At 45.5% G+C, this 15,999-nt stretch overlaps 1 protein-coding gene across 4 annotated transcripts in view; it reads right to left on the reverse strand.

Annotated features, from left to right (window-relative positions):
* tenm4 (teneurin transmembrane protein 4) overlaps positions 1-15,999 on the reverse strand; it is a 142,044-nt gene that overhangs the window by 79,579 nt on the left and 46,466 nt on the right. The gene's annotated exons all lie outside the window — the stretch shown is intronic.

Genomic DNA, 15,999 nt, shown 5'->3' on the forward strand with positions numbered 1-15,999 from the left:
AATCTCCTCCTTCCCTCCCTTGCATAGCATCAAGGAATGGTTTTCAAAACAATAAAATTAGCAAGCGAACCCCCGGAGCAGTTGAAGAGCCCTTACAGCTGGCGGGTGGGCGGCGCTTCCGCGCACCCCCGAGCGGCCCAGGTCCTCGCACGGCGGCCCCGAGTCATTAATCACCGCCATCCTTTCAGCTGTCGATAGATACAAACACAAGGCAACAATGGTGGTTTTCAAGCACATGTTTCGCCCCCGAGCAGAGGCAAGGAGGCTCTAACGGGGCTCATTGTCTCCTGCTTTGTTTTCCCAAAGCGGGCACTAGCGTAGCATCCCAAAAAGCATTGACCTCCACCAAGGAGGTTATGTTTGAATCAGCGTGGGTGGAATGTCCTCACGACACACATTCGGACACGGGCGTTATCGGGACATTTTTGGGGTGTCAATCCACACACACTGGTGACACAAGAATTCTAAAAATTGCCATTCGTGCTGAATTAGTAATAAGATTTGCGTCAAGCTAGGTCGGCTTCACTATTAAGCTAACCGATGAAACACTAAGTGATTGTCAGTCAGTCAAGATTGTATGACTTGACTTCTGCCTCGCCTAACCCAAGTAGCGGCTTGACTCAACTTGCCACACCGACTTGGGACTTTAAAGCTTAAAACTTACTTTATAAGTATGTGACTCCAAGCCACCGGCGAGAAGCGCGCGCCGCTATCATGCGATAATAAGCTAACGCTTTGATTTGACGACGGCGCCTCGGCCTGGCACGTCCAAAAGAGATAACAGCTCCATTTTTAAAGCGTTATCATCATCACAAGAAGCGAGGCGGCTGAGAAACAAGCGACGAGGAAGGTTAATGAGGATACACTCACAAAGACGAGTTATTTACAACCGGCTCTGACAAACGACGTGCCGGGTAGCTCCCAGATGAAGATAGCCACCGAGCGCTTTCATTTCCAAAAGTTGCCCCGCCGTCGCCGCCGCTCGGAGCGCATTATCTATGCAATGATTCCAAATTGATTATCAGGGACAAAAGAAATGATGGATGGTCTGTTTTGCCAACTTTGTTTTTTTTTACTGCAACCTGCCGACTCGGCGTTTTTCAATAGCATTGTCCGCATTTGGCAAAAGGTGCCGCGTATCGGTCCGAGGCAAATAATGTTAAAACATTTCCAATGAACAAACACATTGTGCCCATTGAAGTCATTAGATCGGGCTAGATTGCCGCATTGTGTGTCCGCACACTCACACACACACACACACACACACACACACTCACAAACACAGAGACTCATTAAATGATGCACAAAGCACATCTTCAGAGGCGCTGTTAGCACATGTAAGCAATGCTAACCAACTGGGACTAAGAAAATATATTATGCATGCAATATATATAATGGATGTATCATATATACCCATAAGCTATGTAATGTTGGGAAAATGCACGTTAAGAATAACAATAGGAATTGCAGAAAAGCTTCACACTAGATGGGCTTGCACATTTCTGGGCATTTTCAAAGGTGGAAATGTTCCATGGAGATGAATAGAAACATAATCATCAGGATCAAATAGTCCGGAATTATAGGCTCGTGCACTTGTTGAGCCGCAATTTACAATCACTTAATAATGCGAACTGCCTCTCGAAATCATACCGTAGCTATTAGCTAAAAATATGGTCAGTTTCATATTTTCCCACAGTGGGTTGATTTTTTTTTTTTTTTTTTTACAAGTTAACCAAACAAAAGTGTTTCAAACAGCTTGAGAGCCAAACTCTTTTGGACACGCCAACGGTCTCGGCAAGATGAAGAGCCTGCATAGTTTTATGCCTCACATAAAAAGGAAGTCCATCAGCGGCTGAGGTTTGCGCTTTTTTTTTTCCTCTCCAACAAGCTTGCCTTAAAACAGCTGATATGTTAAAAAGAGGACTTTCCCGACATCAGCCTCCAGCGAGCGTGTCACTCCAGCGGTGTTAGCCTCACGCTAATCTGTCAAGTCAATCCAGATGTCTGCCCCCCGCCGTGCGCACCGCAGGGACCACCAGGCCCAGTGAAAACACCGCTTGCTTGTTTTGTGCCCGGCTTGTCGTTGCGACCGTTGCTCCGGTGTCAGGAGTCACTTAAAAACGCCATCCAAAAGGGGTGGGAGGTGTACTACGGGGAGGGTGGGCGCAATATAAATGCTAATGACTCCACGCTATCCATCACGCAATTAGCGAGTGCGCTGAGAGATGCTATTCAGCGCAGCGGCGTATAAATCCTAGCTTCTTTCGCTTGCCGCAATTAACCGCGTGCTGCTCTTTACGTGAAACACAAGCCAGGAAAATGATAGAGAGTTAAACGCAAGAAAGATTGACTGGCTGGCAGCCAACGGAGGATTCCCAAATCCTCGTCTCGGCTTTCATCGACACCCCCGCAAAAATGTTATTTGTCCGGCGATGCCACAAGATGGCGGCCGGCAAAACAAAACTAAAAAAATCGTACACGGGCCTACCACTAACAGAATCATTTTTGTCTCTCGCTTGCGATGTACCACTTCAACACACTCCCTTGACACTAATTACCATACTACTTTCCGACTTAGACTGGGCTTTAGCGTTACATGCTGTGTACTACCTGTCAAGCGTCATTTCAGCTTGGCAACATGAGCTCTCAAACTTCTGAAGGGAATTAGAATTTGTACTTTGTCGGGCTTTGTGCCGCTAGAAGCGTTGGACTCGATCAACATGGCCGCTCGGGCGCCGTGGGGCACATATCTGCGGCATTGTCGACTGAGTTCATTGAAAGCGGAGAAGGCTGCACACAGGCACTACTTACTTCTCCTCTGAAAGTCTTTCACACGCCGGGCCTCCATTGAAAAGCCCCCCTGGCTCGACAGAAAGGTGTGTTTTCAATAGAGACTTTGGCCAAAGAGGCCTGTGTGTGTGTGTGTGTGTGTGTGGGTGGCTAGTTCCGCTGAATGCCTCGCCAAACAAATCCGAATTCAGCCTCAACCATGCAAGGCTGAAGTGGGGGGTGGGGGGGGTACCAGGGACTCCTTCCAGGATCAAAAGCTAACCCCTCCAGCGCAGCGGTGCATTCAAGTGAATACGTACAACGGCCTCAACGTAAACAGAAAACGTCGATGGATGACTGCAGCTGGACCCTCGCCGCTAATCACTCGCATTTCCAGCTCCACTCACAACATTTACGACGAGGACTCGCTAGGACTACAAAACTAGGACGAGGAGCACTTCAATAGTTTCCGCCTTTAGCGGCGCTAATGCTAATGTTACTACATCAGAAACTGCTTTTGAGTGTGACGCAGTGAAGTTGTCGCTCAGCGCAAACTCTAAATAATAGACCTATTGTTGCGATAATATGTCTCTCACAATGTCCAACGAAAAGCCTTATTATCTTCGTGAAAGCAGCACTGGCGAGTATGCACGCTGCCCACAATAAGGCAAATTATTTATGAACCACACAATCATATCCCTGGTGTGATCAAGCTGGTAAACAACGGGAAGGTGCGCAATTATGCATCCATCGCTTGCACAAAATTGAGCCAATTTGCTCGGCTTGTAATGACGCTAAGATGGATTTTAACAGCGTTGGTTTTTTTCTTTTCTCTCAAAATGAATCCAAAAACAGCGGGCAGAAGACTGTGACACACAGCAACTATCGAACTGTGTTGTTAGACACAATAAAAGCAGCGGCTGTCTGGTATTTAGGGGGGGGGGGGGGGGGGCTTTGGCACGTGGTGATGATGCCATTGAAAAAGGGAAAATAAAAAAGGCTAACTCAATTGGAGAAAATGGCGGTAATCCAACTTACGGCAAAAAAACATGCCAATCACTATTAAAACAGACACAACATTATAAAGCTGCCAGAAAATCCATCCATTCATTTCTTTTTAAACCGTATATCCTGATTTGGGTCAAAGTGGAACTGGAACCCGCCCCAGATAAATTTGGGCAAGAAACGGGGTAAAGCCTTCAACCCCTTAATGATTGCATATTGATTGATTTGTAATGCTCGCATTTTGATCTTACAATGGATCTTCAGTAAATAACAATTGACAGGAAATTAGTAATTGAATTCTGTAGTGATTCACTCAAGTTAGCAAGCGACAGAACCACGAAAAACAATGGCTTTGGACCAGAGTGTGACAAAATGTGTTGGAAATCTATTGTGGATTTTGACCGGCGAATCTCAGACACCTTTAGTCGAGACATCCGGCATCATAAAAAGCCTTCGTTGATAAAGTACCAACGGCGGATTTTTTTCTCTGGGCTACTCAGAGTTCCTGAGGCCCGGTGATGACACGGAATGTCTGATGACGACCGGCGCCAACCACTCTGCCACACTGAGGGGGCATTAAAAGCCCCCCCTCCTCCCCTTGGCATCAAACGAAAAAGCCCCGTCATTTATCTTGGGAGGGGGCGTCGCACCTAGTGACGTATTCATTTAATCCCGTGACTAAATGACGATCGATCGCCGCCACTCAAGGCCACAATCAGTATCGGAGATTTAATCAGGAGCCGGCCCGGGGGCAGAAAAGGAAACTTCCATAAATAAAACCATAGGCAGTACCCATCGCAACCTGATCGATCAGATTAGCCCGCCTCCTTCAGACTACTTTTACCACCTCTGGTGTGTCGGAAGTTTCAAGTGTCTCTCATCCTCCGGTGAGAAAAAAAACGAAACAATATTGTCTGAAGATGTCTTCCCGCGTCTTAATGCATCTAATGGACGGATGCAAATGGAAGTTGCGTGCTCTCACACAAAAACAAGATGTGCATTTTCAAAATGCACTCGTGGTTGTTTGGGGTGAAAATCGACAAAAGCGCACGTCTTTCAAGAGGTGGGATGGACAAGATGGCCGACCATAGAATGGAGAGTGAAAGAGCAAGCATCTTGCAATTAGATTTTCTTTTTTGTGTGTCGTCACGGAAAGTTGGATTTCTCTGATGCGGGACAAAAAGGACAAAATAGTGTGAGAAAAAGTTTCCATTTGGCTAAAGCCTCGCGCCACCTCAATGGGTAGCGGGCAAACACTGCAATCATTTCATAAGGACACAAAGCAGTCATGGAGCCGCCAACAGAAGAATGTCACATGGCAAAAAACAATGGTGACATGTCACCCCCCCCATAAAGCCTCGTACAAACAGCCATTCTTTGCCGAAACTCCAAACAAAGAGGACCTCCCCGAGAAAACAATCGCATGAAAATATCCTAAAGCGTTTTTTTTTTTTTTGTTAATGTCTGTGGCAAAAATAAATCTGACACAAAGGCAAAATCTCAAATTTCATGCGTCAAGTATACAGAATTTAAAATCGGGAGCCGTCAGACTGATATGTTTCATTTTAAATGGCCACTGGCGACTTTTCAGTACCAAATGTACTGCTAAATGAAACATTTGGAAACATTTGAATTATTAGACTTGTCTGCTGAGTCATCAATTTAGTTAGCATACTCTGCCCGCACACAATCATGAACATTTGCTTGGCAATGAAAATGATCATCAATGCTTGGGAGCATCCTTAGTAAACAAAACGGCGCATATAAGCTGTAAAGCTTTTGAAAATTTGGAAAAAAAAAAAAAAAATCATCTGCTTCATCCCCCCGGGCTAAAACGGGCAGAGACTACATTACCCATAATCCTCTTTGTTTTATCTGCTCGGCATTAGGACGCTGGCATTATTCCAAGCTCCGTCTTTCCGTTTCCAACATCTTGCAAATTTGAAGTGTATCAAGATTAAACGACGGCAACCTCGACGACCGTGATAAGTAATCCCAAAACGGCAATAACTGCAAACTCTCACCAGTGGAAAACTTCTGTCTGCTGATAAAGTAAACATTCATTGTTTCTCTCGGGGGAGTTATTGCGGTTGTTGTTTGTAGTGGTGTCGCTATTTCGGAATGAAGCCCTCAAGCTGCACGTGTTTTGATTTTTCTTTGGCATTTTCGCAATAACATGGCACTTTGGATGTTGCGCTTTTCTAAAAAAAAAAAAAAAAAAAAGTGGACAAATTATTTGTGCTGAGCATCCCTAAATGGAAGACAATTTGTTGCACTTTGTGATTCAACTCGAGTGCTTTGTTGTTTCTCCAGCGTTGAACTTTCTTTCGCAAATTGAAGAAGTTGCCCCGCATCGATCTGCACGACGCCATCGACGCCGTTTGCTTATTAACATCGTCAATTACGTTCTCAAATCAGCTCCCGATGCCCGACCATGAGGTCATGCCGGATTTTTTCCCTTTCTTTCTCGCCGCCGTAGAATGATGAAAAGCGAGCGCTCGTCAAGATCGGAGGCTGGCAAGGACTCGCTCAAGTGCGCTCATTGTCTCCCGTTTAAGTGGGGTCAAGATAGAGCCTCCCCCACCCCCTACCCCAACCTTCCCGAGTCCACGAGCGGGAAGCGTCTGCAAAAAAACATCCACTCTTAACCCGCGGCATACCAAGTAGGCTCTCTCGGCCACAAAGGCCGGCTTTGTCCTGGCGCACTCAAGGTGCTCTCTCACGAAAGCCCTCATAAGGTGGGCTAATGGCGGCTGCGGGGGAGGAGGGGGGAGGAGGTGACTCAGAGTAGAGCAGCCTTTCTCCTACATTTTGGGTCCAGGAGAGAATCTCGTCATCTTTCCGCCATTTAAACATACAACTCGGCGTGCCAAAGGCATGAAAAAAGTCGAATGCGGGAACTGGTTTGTTTTGTTAGCGTTGCCCATCGCTATGCACTTTTTTTTTTGGGGCTGCATAGTAAGTCGCTGCAAATTATTTGGCAGACCACCAAGCAACAGCTGGAGGTTTGGATGACCCAAAGTTTGAGAATCACTGGGGTAGAAGACATGCTACCTAAGAGAATTACCACACGAGGCAGAAGAAGAAAGGCCGAGCGGGCTAGCCAAGCAGCGAATAAAACTACTCAACAAATGAAACTTAATTGAGGTCAGCGTGATTGAAGGCGAGGACGGGCTGCCGCATAGCTTCCAGATGGCGAGCTGTTATTTCGTCGGGGTTCGCTAATGCGGCGCGGGTTGGACGCTTGTAACCCGAGCCTCCCTTGGGCCCCGCGCCTCCTAAAGCGAGGGCCGCAGGTTCAAGGCGACTTCAAACCGGGCCGCTGTTTGGATAGGAAGGTAGGTTGGAGGGAGGGAGGGGGGGCTAAGTACGGGAGGTGGGGGAGTTGCAAAGCATGTTAACACCGTTGCTGTGTTGAGCGAGTTTGGAAACAAGTGCGGCTTTGCTGCAAATCGTCGTCGGAGGTTTGCTAACTGCAGCTGGAGAATCCTGCTGTTTGTTTGACGCCCGCTTCGTCTCGCGCTCAACCGACCCAAGTCATGTTTACACGCAGTGGTGATTGTTTTGCATGCTCGAGTACATCAAACTAAATATTTAGGCAGAGGTGAATACATACACAAAGTGGTGGGAGATTTGACTCACATGGTTCCCGTCACGTACCTCGTGTCGGATGATTTTACCATTTTTGGGACAAAGTCGGGTTTCAAGCCCGTGTCAAGCCGAGATTAGAGTTTCAAGGTAGGATTTCAAGCCTGGGTTGGTGTTTCAAGCTATGGTTTTGGGGTTCAGGGTAGGGTTTTGTTTCATACAAGGCTTTTAAATTACGGTTTCAAGCCAGGGTTGGGTTTTGAGAAGACAGGAATTTGTTGTAGCTGCACTTCCTGTATGTGGACCGCCCATGTGTCCCAATATTTATGTCTGCATATTCAGTGTGATGATTCAATACACAGCAGCTATATAACAATCAAGTCGGTGGAGCGGTGTTCCTCAGGGATGTGTTTTCAGTACACTTCAAAAACAATGTAGCCCAAAAAAATGGAGCAGTGACGACGCTGTGACGTGTGCACAAAAAAAAAACGTCGCCATAATCATTTTTTAACACGTTAGGCACTCAATGACACAATTCCGTCGCCACGCTGGCAGCTTTCCACTTTAAATGTAAAATAGGTGGCGACTAATAAATTGTAAGGTGGCTAGCACATCTCCCCGTCATGTCATCACCGTGCTTTTTATATTTACATGTATCTCGCCTGACGGAGCGAGATACGAAAAGCAGAAATCATATGTGATGTTCAGTTTCAATCAACGTGCCGCAAAGTATACCGGCGAGGTTTTGGGTGTGATTTAGCTCACACTTTCTGCGTTTGAGCTGAGTCAGAGGGACGTTCACGCCGAGCCGCCGCGCTGTAGCTCACAGCTTTGACCCACTGCAGCTTCTTTTTATGGCCCCCAAAAAGCTCCCTGACTCCTCATTTACTGATTTATTGTCATTTGTTAACATTCCAGCAGGCCTTCGCTGGTGTACAAGTCAGCGTAGTTTTAGTGCGGCGAGGACACTGATGTTTATCGATTGGTCGATAGAGAACTACCATTCAAGAATCAGGGGAGGGCACTAAAAAGTGGGGGGAAAAAAAATAATCAAATTGGAATAAAGCCAATGTTTATACATTGCATTTTTTAATTAGTAGAAAATGCTGCCAATTTACATCTACTGCTCAAGTGTAAAATTATTAGCAACGTCAAACTATTCACGATATAGCCAAGGCTGGCAAAAGAATTAGCAATTGGAGCAAAAACTGGCATGGCTGCTGAACTGCCCAATTCTTTGGCAGTTTCCACGCCGGTACGTCGCACGGTTTACGATATAGCAATCAGCGGCGCTTCAGCGGGCGTAATCAGCACGACTGTAATCAGGACCAGCACAAGCTCGGCTCGATTGCGGAATGCGTTGTCAGTTTCAGCGCTGTTACGTCACGCTAGTATTTGTCAGAAAGCAATCTGCGCCATTTCAACTCCTGCGGAAATTGCCAATTGTTAGCCAAAATCGTTGCAACAATACCTTGAAAGCGTCAAACCTGGCTTATTTAAACCCTGAATTGAAAACCCTACTCCTTTGTTTGAAGTACTTCTCTGGGCTTGAAACCCAATTTTGACATGCTGGCCGCAATTTGAATCTGGAACACAACCCTTGTTTGAAATCCCGACACAAGCGTACAATTGTCCAAAACATGACTTGGTACACAATGAAGTATTACGATTCAGGAAACAACTCACCAGTCGGGACAAATATATAACAGTGTTAAATAAACTATTTTAAGGCAGACAAAAGAGTGAGTTCATCCTTTCAGAGTGCAGCGATAGTGCTCTTATCCCTCAACTGTGCAGCTTTCAAGAAGGGATTATTGGACTATTTTAAGGGGGGGGGGAGTGACTTCAAGATGAATCTTGTGCAGAAGGAAATATTTGGATGGAGCAATTTTTAGGATGACATTAAAAGTATGGTGAGGTCACGTAGGGTCGCCAGGCGGCTTGCGTACTTCCTGCTGTACCAATTTAAAGAGGACTTCAGTAATCCACGGTTATTTGTTGAGCCTGTCACGAATTGTGAAAAAGAAAAAAAAGAAAATCAGGTAATTGACACTCCCTAAAATTAAACTGGTCAGAAATGGCTTGATGTGTCCACCAACATATTTTTGATGCTGATTTAAAATAATGTCTTTACGTTTTTTTGTAGCACGACAGGTTTTTGAGATTTATTAATTTAGGTTAGATTTAGCTTGCGCAATACGGATGATACCATGCGTTGCAATTTGTAGCTATGACGTTGCAGAAGAAAACAATCCATATATTGTCTTGATTTATTGGCTGCCAGCCCAGTTAAAATGAATATTCCACGTCTATAGTCGTCAAAGGCAGTGTTTGAGTTAATTCTTGAATATTGTGAAATGTACCATTAAGGTTTTGCCGCCACTGCCTCCATCTTCATTCATAGTCAGTCATATGTAAAAAAAAAAAACTAGCTGGCGCGTTTGTGTGTTTCATACTCTAACGGTAAAAAGGAGCAGTTGGCGGCAGAAACAATCCCGTCACCTTGCTCACACCGTAACACTCGGCCGGCTCTCGAATTCTCCGAGCGGCCCGCGAGCAGATGGCCGCGTTAGCACATCCGTCGCAGTGTCATTTCCACATTTTCCACTTGCACAAACATGCTGATTTGTGCCCGTGTGTGTTTGTTTTTTTTTTTAACCAGAAAATGACAGACAGCGTGTTGACGCCGAGCCCAGAAAGACAAACGGTGAACGCGCACAATCGGCGCTCTCGAAGTAAACAGCACGCCGGCGCCCTTCTCCTCCTCCGCCGTGACCGTGGATTCAGTGAAATGAAAACGGGAAGAAAAAAAAAGAAGAAGAAAAAACTGCAGCAGTTGTCGGTAACAAGTGTTTTGATTCACTTGGACTCAACACGAGAGGCTCGGAGCTCGCTCTCTCGCACGCCGTCACGGCCGACTCCAGAAGACGAGGTACAAATTAGTCGCAAGCACTTTCGACGGAGGCCTTTTGTTCTCGCCCAGCGACGCTGTCGCTCCTCATTGATTCGTTTTACTCACACACGACAATCACAGACTGTAACGAAAGGAGCTTTGGAATCGGGAGGCGTCAACAAACTACTTCAGTTAATCATTTAAAAATCCGTCAGAAAGGTAGCTTGATTGTGAAGTGGTACTACTAACATGTTTTTGCACTGCCTACATGGGCAGTAAAAAATACTTTTATGAATTTAAAATTAGTTTGGCCGTGATTTGCTAAACTGTTCTGCGACCGCCTTTGGATGTCACAAAACAGAAGCAAAGGACTACTTTTGTCTAAATTGAGCTATGTTTGTTCCCTGAAAAATCACTAATAGGTGAATTTGAAAAATACCAAAAAAATATGCAAAAATATGCAAGCAATATGCGCTATTGTGTTTTTTTTTTCTTCATTTTGTTATCACATTAGTGCACATTTACTAGACAGCTTTCATATGAAGCACCGTGGCTTAAAAGCACTACACTCCACAAGTATCTGGGAGCCCCTACAGCAAAACATGATTCTTGACACCGTTTTAATTTGAACAAACAAACAAAAAAAATCCATAAACTGTTTTAGGGGAAAAAAAAAAACAGCTGCAATGTGGATTGACTTCCAGCGGCTCAATACGACACGCTTGGTTTAGCCAAAACCTCAGCGCTTGACCACACTGACGCACGCGCTGACCATCCAGCTCGGGAACGGTGCCAATCCCCGATGTGCTCCCTGGCATTTGTCCGCATGTGCTCACGAGAGGGTTGCCGTGCGTGCAGATACACAAAAGCATCGGGCTGCACTACTGTGGGTCACGTATCCCAATACTTTTGGCCGTGTATTGCCGTATCAAAATAAAAGTGATCAACAGTAACGTGCAAGGTTGTCCCAATACTTTTGACCAAGCAGCATTGTTTCTGTACTGTACTTGTGTTCAGATCCGCCACATATTCCGATACTTTTGTTTTCTTAGTACACACAAAGTAGTCTCCTCAAGCCTGCTTAGTGTCAAGTTGTTCCACACCGTGCAAAACATTTCCTAATAGATCACAAAGACCATAACAAACAATGCAATCTGAGAAGACTTTTTTTTTTTTTTGCACATGCTTATCTGTGTCTCATCGCTCAGAAAGAAGCGCCAGCATTTTGCTCGCCGGCTGGTGAATAGCACACGGCCTCGTCGGCAACGAAAGCGACGCGCCGATGAAAGGTTCGCACTTTGTTCGGAAGAGCAAAGAATAGGCCTTTTCTTGTCTATTCTTTGAAATTGATTATGGCTGAAGCCATGGGAGATGCCATCGCGAGTACATCCAGTACAAAAAAGTAAACCACCTTGACTCCTCGAAAGAACTTTGTGAACGTACACGCAGCCGCAAATTAGGAGCTAGGAGATGACATCATTCAAAAATGGCCGACCGGTCGGGACACCTCTCGCCGTTTGTTAGCATGAGCGTATTTCTGAAGACAGGCTGCTAGCATCTTTTTATCAACGCTATCACTTTAGGGAAGAGGTCCCAACGTGCTGCACTGTACAGAGAGCGAGAGTAAGACGATCAGACGCGTCGTCGAGACGCGGCGACATAATCTTCCTATCAAAAGGTTAATCCTGTCGGAGACATGAAATCACTCAAGAGGATTCCGCTAAAGCTACACGCAACTGGACTGGCCTGTGCTCAAAATCATTGGGAGGTCCTCACAAATATTGCAAACAGATTTTACATTGTCAAGCGCGGCCATTTTGTATTGCCATTTTTAAGACAAAAATATCAGAATTGAACTTTTCTTGATTAAACCTGTTGCGGGTCAAAATGACCCAATTTAACACACTATTTATGTTGAAGGTCTAATTGACCTGGGTCTATTCGGCTGCATGTCTAATTGACCCGTCATAAGTGCAAAAATCTATATTTGAAAAAAGTGAAAGGCAGCAAACACAATAGCAAATGGCGGCTTTATGATATATAAAATCCCCTTTCCTAATCATCTGTCCACAAACCCTGTCATTTCTTTATCCTTATTAAAGCATGATAAATGACTTTTTTTGTCAGCGCCGCTTATGTCACCCGCACGGCTTTAAATCAATAACGTCGATGCGTTTTTACGCTACAACACAACGCAAACAGACAGGTGTTGTTGTCTGGGTCACGCCGCCGCATAAAAGAACAGGTCAGCACATTCTCCGTGTATTTGATAAATAAGACCGCTCGCTAAAATGTCATCTTTGCGCCGCGGCTGAGAGGAAAAATGCCCCACTGTGTCTGTGACTGGAGCAGTCGAGCGCTAGCGGGCCAGCTAGCGGGGCCTCATAAATATTGATGGCGTAACAGCTGAAGGTCAGCTCCGCCGGGAGACGCCACTCTACCACTTTGCCGCCCGACGCTCGTAAAATGTATGGCCCGGGCCGAGGCGCGTGGCAACAACGCTGCTGCTGTTACGACGTACGCCATCGAACAACCGACCAAAGCGCACGTGTGCAAATCTTAACCTTCAAGTTTCAACAAGTCCCAAATGATTGTGGCAATCACCAAAAATCAAATCCTCAAATTTCAACCAAGGCTATAGCAGATGATTTTTATTTATTTTTCCACAAAAAAAATCATCACTCTTAAACGGCAATTTTGAATACAATTTTAGCTAGCAGCTGATTTTTTTTTTTTTTATGGTTACACAACACAGGCTCACTTGTTGCTAGGCAGAATTCAGAGGGCGCGATCAGATTGGCCGAGGACAGATTTCCTGTGAAACGACACGACTGCAGTGGGACCACTGCTCTGTATCAATTAGAAAAGACATATTACAGGAAAAGATGGCGACCTTTTTAAACTGATGAACAAATTAAGGCATCACTGCTCCGAATTAATCCCGAGTCATCTAAAATTAATTAGGTATCCAAACAGATGCCTCAACATGTTTCTAGCAATATTCCACTTTCCTGAATACTAATAAAGCCACTCCACGAGTTTTTTTATTTTTTTTCCACCAAACATTTCAAGAGATGATATCTGTATCCAAAAGATGCAAAGTGCCACACTCTTGACCTTCCTTCTGCGGCTCCCCCGTCTCCAAACTACTCCAGCGCCTCCCACTGCGCGTGCATATTGATCACAGCGGGGTGAAAATGCAAAGTTGTGCGGCACAAAACGCTGCTAAACGCAAAAGGAGCGCCGAGACGGCTTCATTAAAGCAGAGGCGCTCGAAAACCGGAGCTCCGGCGACGGGTGAACCGCTGGGGCTTAATTACCTGAGGCTTAGGCCACATTTCAGCGTCTTGCATAAGATGCTCGTGATGAAACGCCACTGGGGGAGGCTCTTCTAGTGGGAGGGACAAACAAAAACCTCGCACGTTGTTAGCGGGACGCCCCGCCCGAGGGACGGGACGGGACGGAACGCTGACCTTCAAACACGGCCGAACCATTTTGGGTTTTTTTTTTCTTTTTTTAAATGTAATTACTGTCACTTTGGTTTCCTCCTCGGGGTTCAACGCGAGGCTGCCACGCTGTCGTGAGAATAAAAGGCGCTTCAAATTGAACGACTCATTTGCCACGCTGTGTTTTGAGGAACACGTTTGAGGCGACTTAGAAGCAGTCAGTCGCCATTTCTCGGCATGAGGGGAAAGTTGTTCGGTGCTCAAATTTGGGCCCGGCAGCCGTCGCTTGGGGCGGAGCCAAATAATTGCCAATAAATGACTGTCGTATCAGTTTTCATTGGCAACAAACATTACAACCCAATTAGCGTGACGGCTTTAATTTACGATGGTGATGGAGCATCACATAAATCGAAAATCTCATTTCTATACCGGAACAGAAAGCCTTTTTTTCCACAAATGTCTGCATAAAGACCAATAGAGACAAAATATCAAGCAAGGCACCTCCCGTTGCTTTTCCATACCCTTCTTTGATTAGCCCCCGAGTTGGCGGCAATGGATGTGGAGACACCGCAGGATCCACATGTTTGATCACACAGTCTGGAGGACCCCCCACCTCCCCGACGCCACCCGCCCACTAAACAATTGACCGGACGAAGAGTCTTTGTGTGGGTGCAGAGGGGCGTGTCCAGGGGGGCAGGCTAACACCTGGCTCCCCAATACAAACAATTCCGACACTGACTTCAGAAAGTAATCTGAGCCCGGAGCTATACGGGCCTATATTTTTGCACCTGCTCACTCAACGACGAGCCACAACGCATCATGAGATGTGGTGTCGTATTTTATAAGGCCAAGCAAAACCAATTCGATGATGCACGCTATTTTATATCAGGCAGTAATTCACTAGATCCCCCAGGCGGTATTTTGTTGCCTCTTCCAGCGTCAATCAAATAGCACCATTATAACCTGATGCTACTCGGTCAAAAACTTTATAACGCCCTCAAACTGAATAAAATCTTCAAAGTTTCATTAGAAGGACAGTTTCAGATTTAATTAGTATTTTTTTACAGACATGCACGTCACAACCAATCACAGCTCAGCTTCAGAAAACCGGTGAGCCCTGATTGGTTGTGACTTGGCAACTGTGATGTCATTTTCAATCGACAGCAAGTGGCAAAATGGCCGCCCCCTGAGACTAATTTTGCTGCTTAACTGATATTCCGCAAGCACACTATTAATCAAAATGCCATGTTTACACTCATGGGGGAACGTAAAACATATTTAACATATTTATATATAACATACTTGAAGTTGTTTCACTGGAATCTGTGTTATTTGATCCCTTTATCCTGTATTAGTCCAAAATCTATCTATGCGGACTGTTAGCGTTTTAGCAGACAAAGCGCATGACAGGCAGCTACTGGGCAGCGGTCGTAATAAGGAATCCGAGTAGCCTCCACGTGTCACAGCCCGAGTGATGAAGCCGTCGCAACCGAGTGAGAATGAAGACTCGGCAAGGTCAGACAAGCTAAATGTCTTTCTGCTCCTTTGAGAGACGGCGGAAAGAAAAAGGTTGAAGGGCAGGTCACCGTCGGATGACTTGAAATGGGTTGTTGGGGAAATGGGGGAAAGCATGTGGGTGTGTCGTAATATTATTTTACACGCGTTACATTTTGATCGAGTGCGTGCGAGAGCAGCCTCGGCTAAACGTAAAGCCGCCCCCGAGCCAAAAAACACTCGGGTTGGGCCTGCTGAAAAAGCAGTTACACAAGAACTATTGATTCCACTTTAGAATTACTGACATCAGTGAAAAAAATGACTACACACAGATCCGTGTTATGATTGCATTTATGCTTAAAGGATGTATCGGGGGGAAAAAAAAGCATACCAGCATTTTTTTATATTCTTAATCCTCTATTTTTAAGGGTTATGTTGTAAAATGAGTTTTTCCTTCTCCCCGCTGATAAAAATACGATTCGAATCAGACTAATCGCTTGTTCATAGTGTTCGTGCCATCCAGGTCAAATTTGCATGGCCATTCAATTACTCTGATTACGGCAGCATGACGCCATGCTCCGCCCACATAGGCAAGAAGGTTTGCAAGCTAGCATTAGCCATCCTTCTTCGATAGCTGCTTTCGATCGGGCTCGTTTTGAGCAACTTCTTTCTCGTAACGCTAGATCTCGCTACCTTTTTCAAGCCGACAATGAATTCAAACTGGCACAGTTTAGCATCTGAGTATGTCCATTACCACACAACACACTAAGCCACAGAATGAAAGACCATCATTAATGGACGAGT

Source organism: Syngnathus scovelli, chromosome 7, assembly GCF_024217435.2.
Source record: "Syngnathus scovelli strain Florida chromosome 7, RoL_Ssco_1.2, whole genome shotgun sequence".
Taxonomy (NCBI): domain Eukaryota; kingdom Metazoa; phylum Chordata; class Actinopteri; order Syngnathiformes; family Syngnathidae; genus Syngnathus; species Syngnathus scovelli.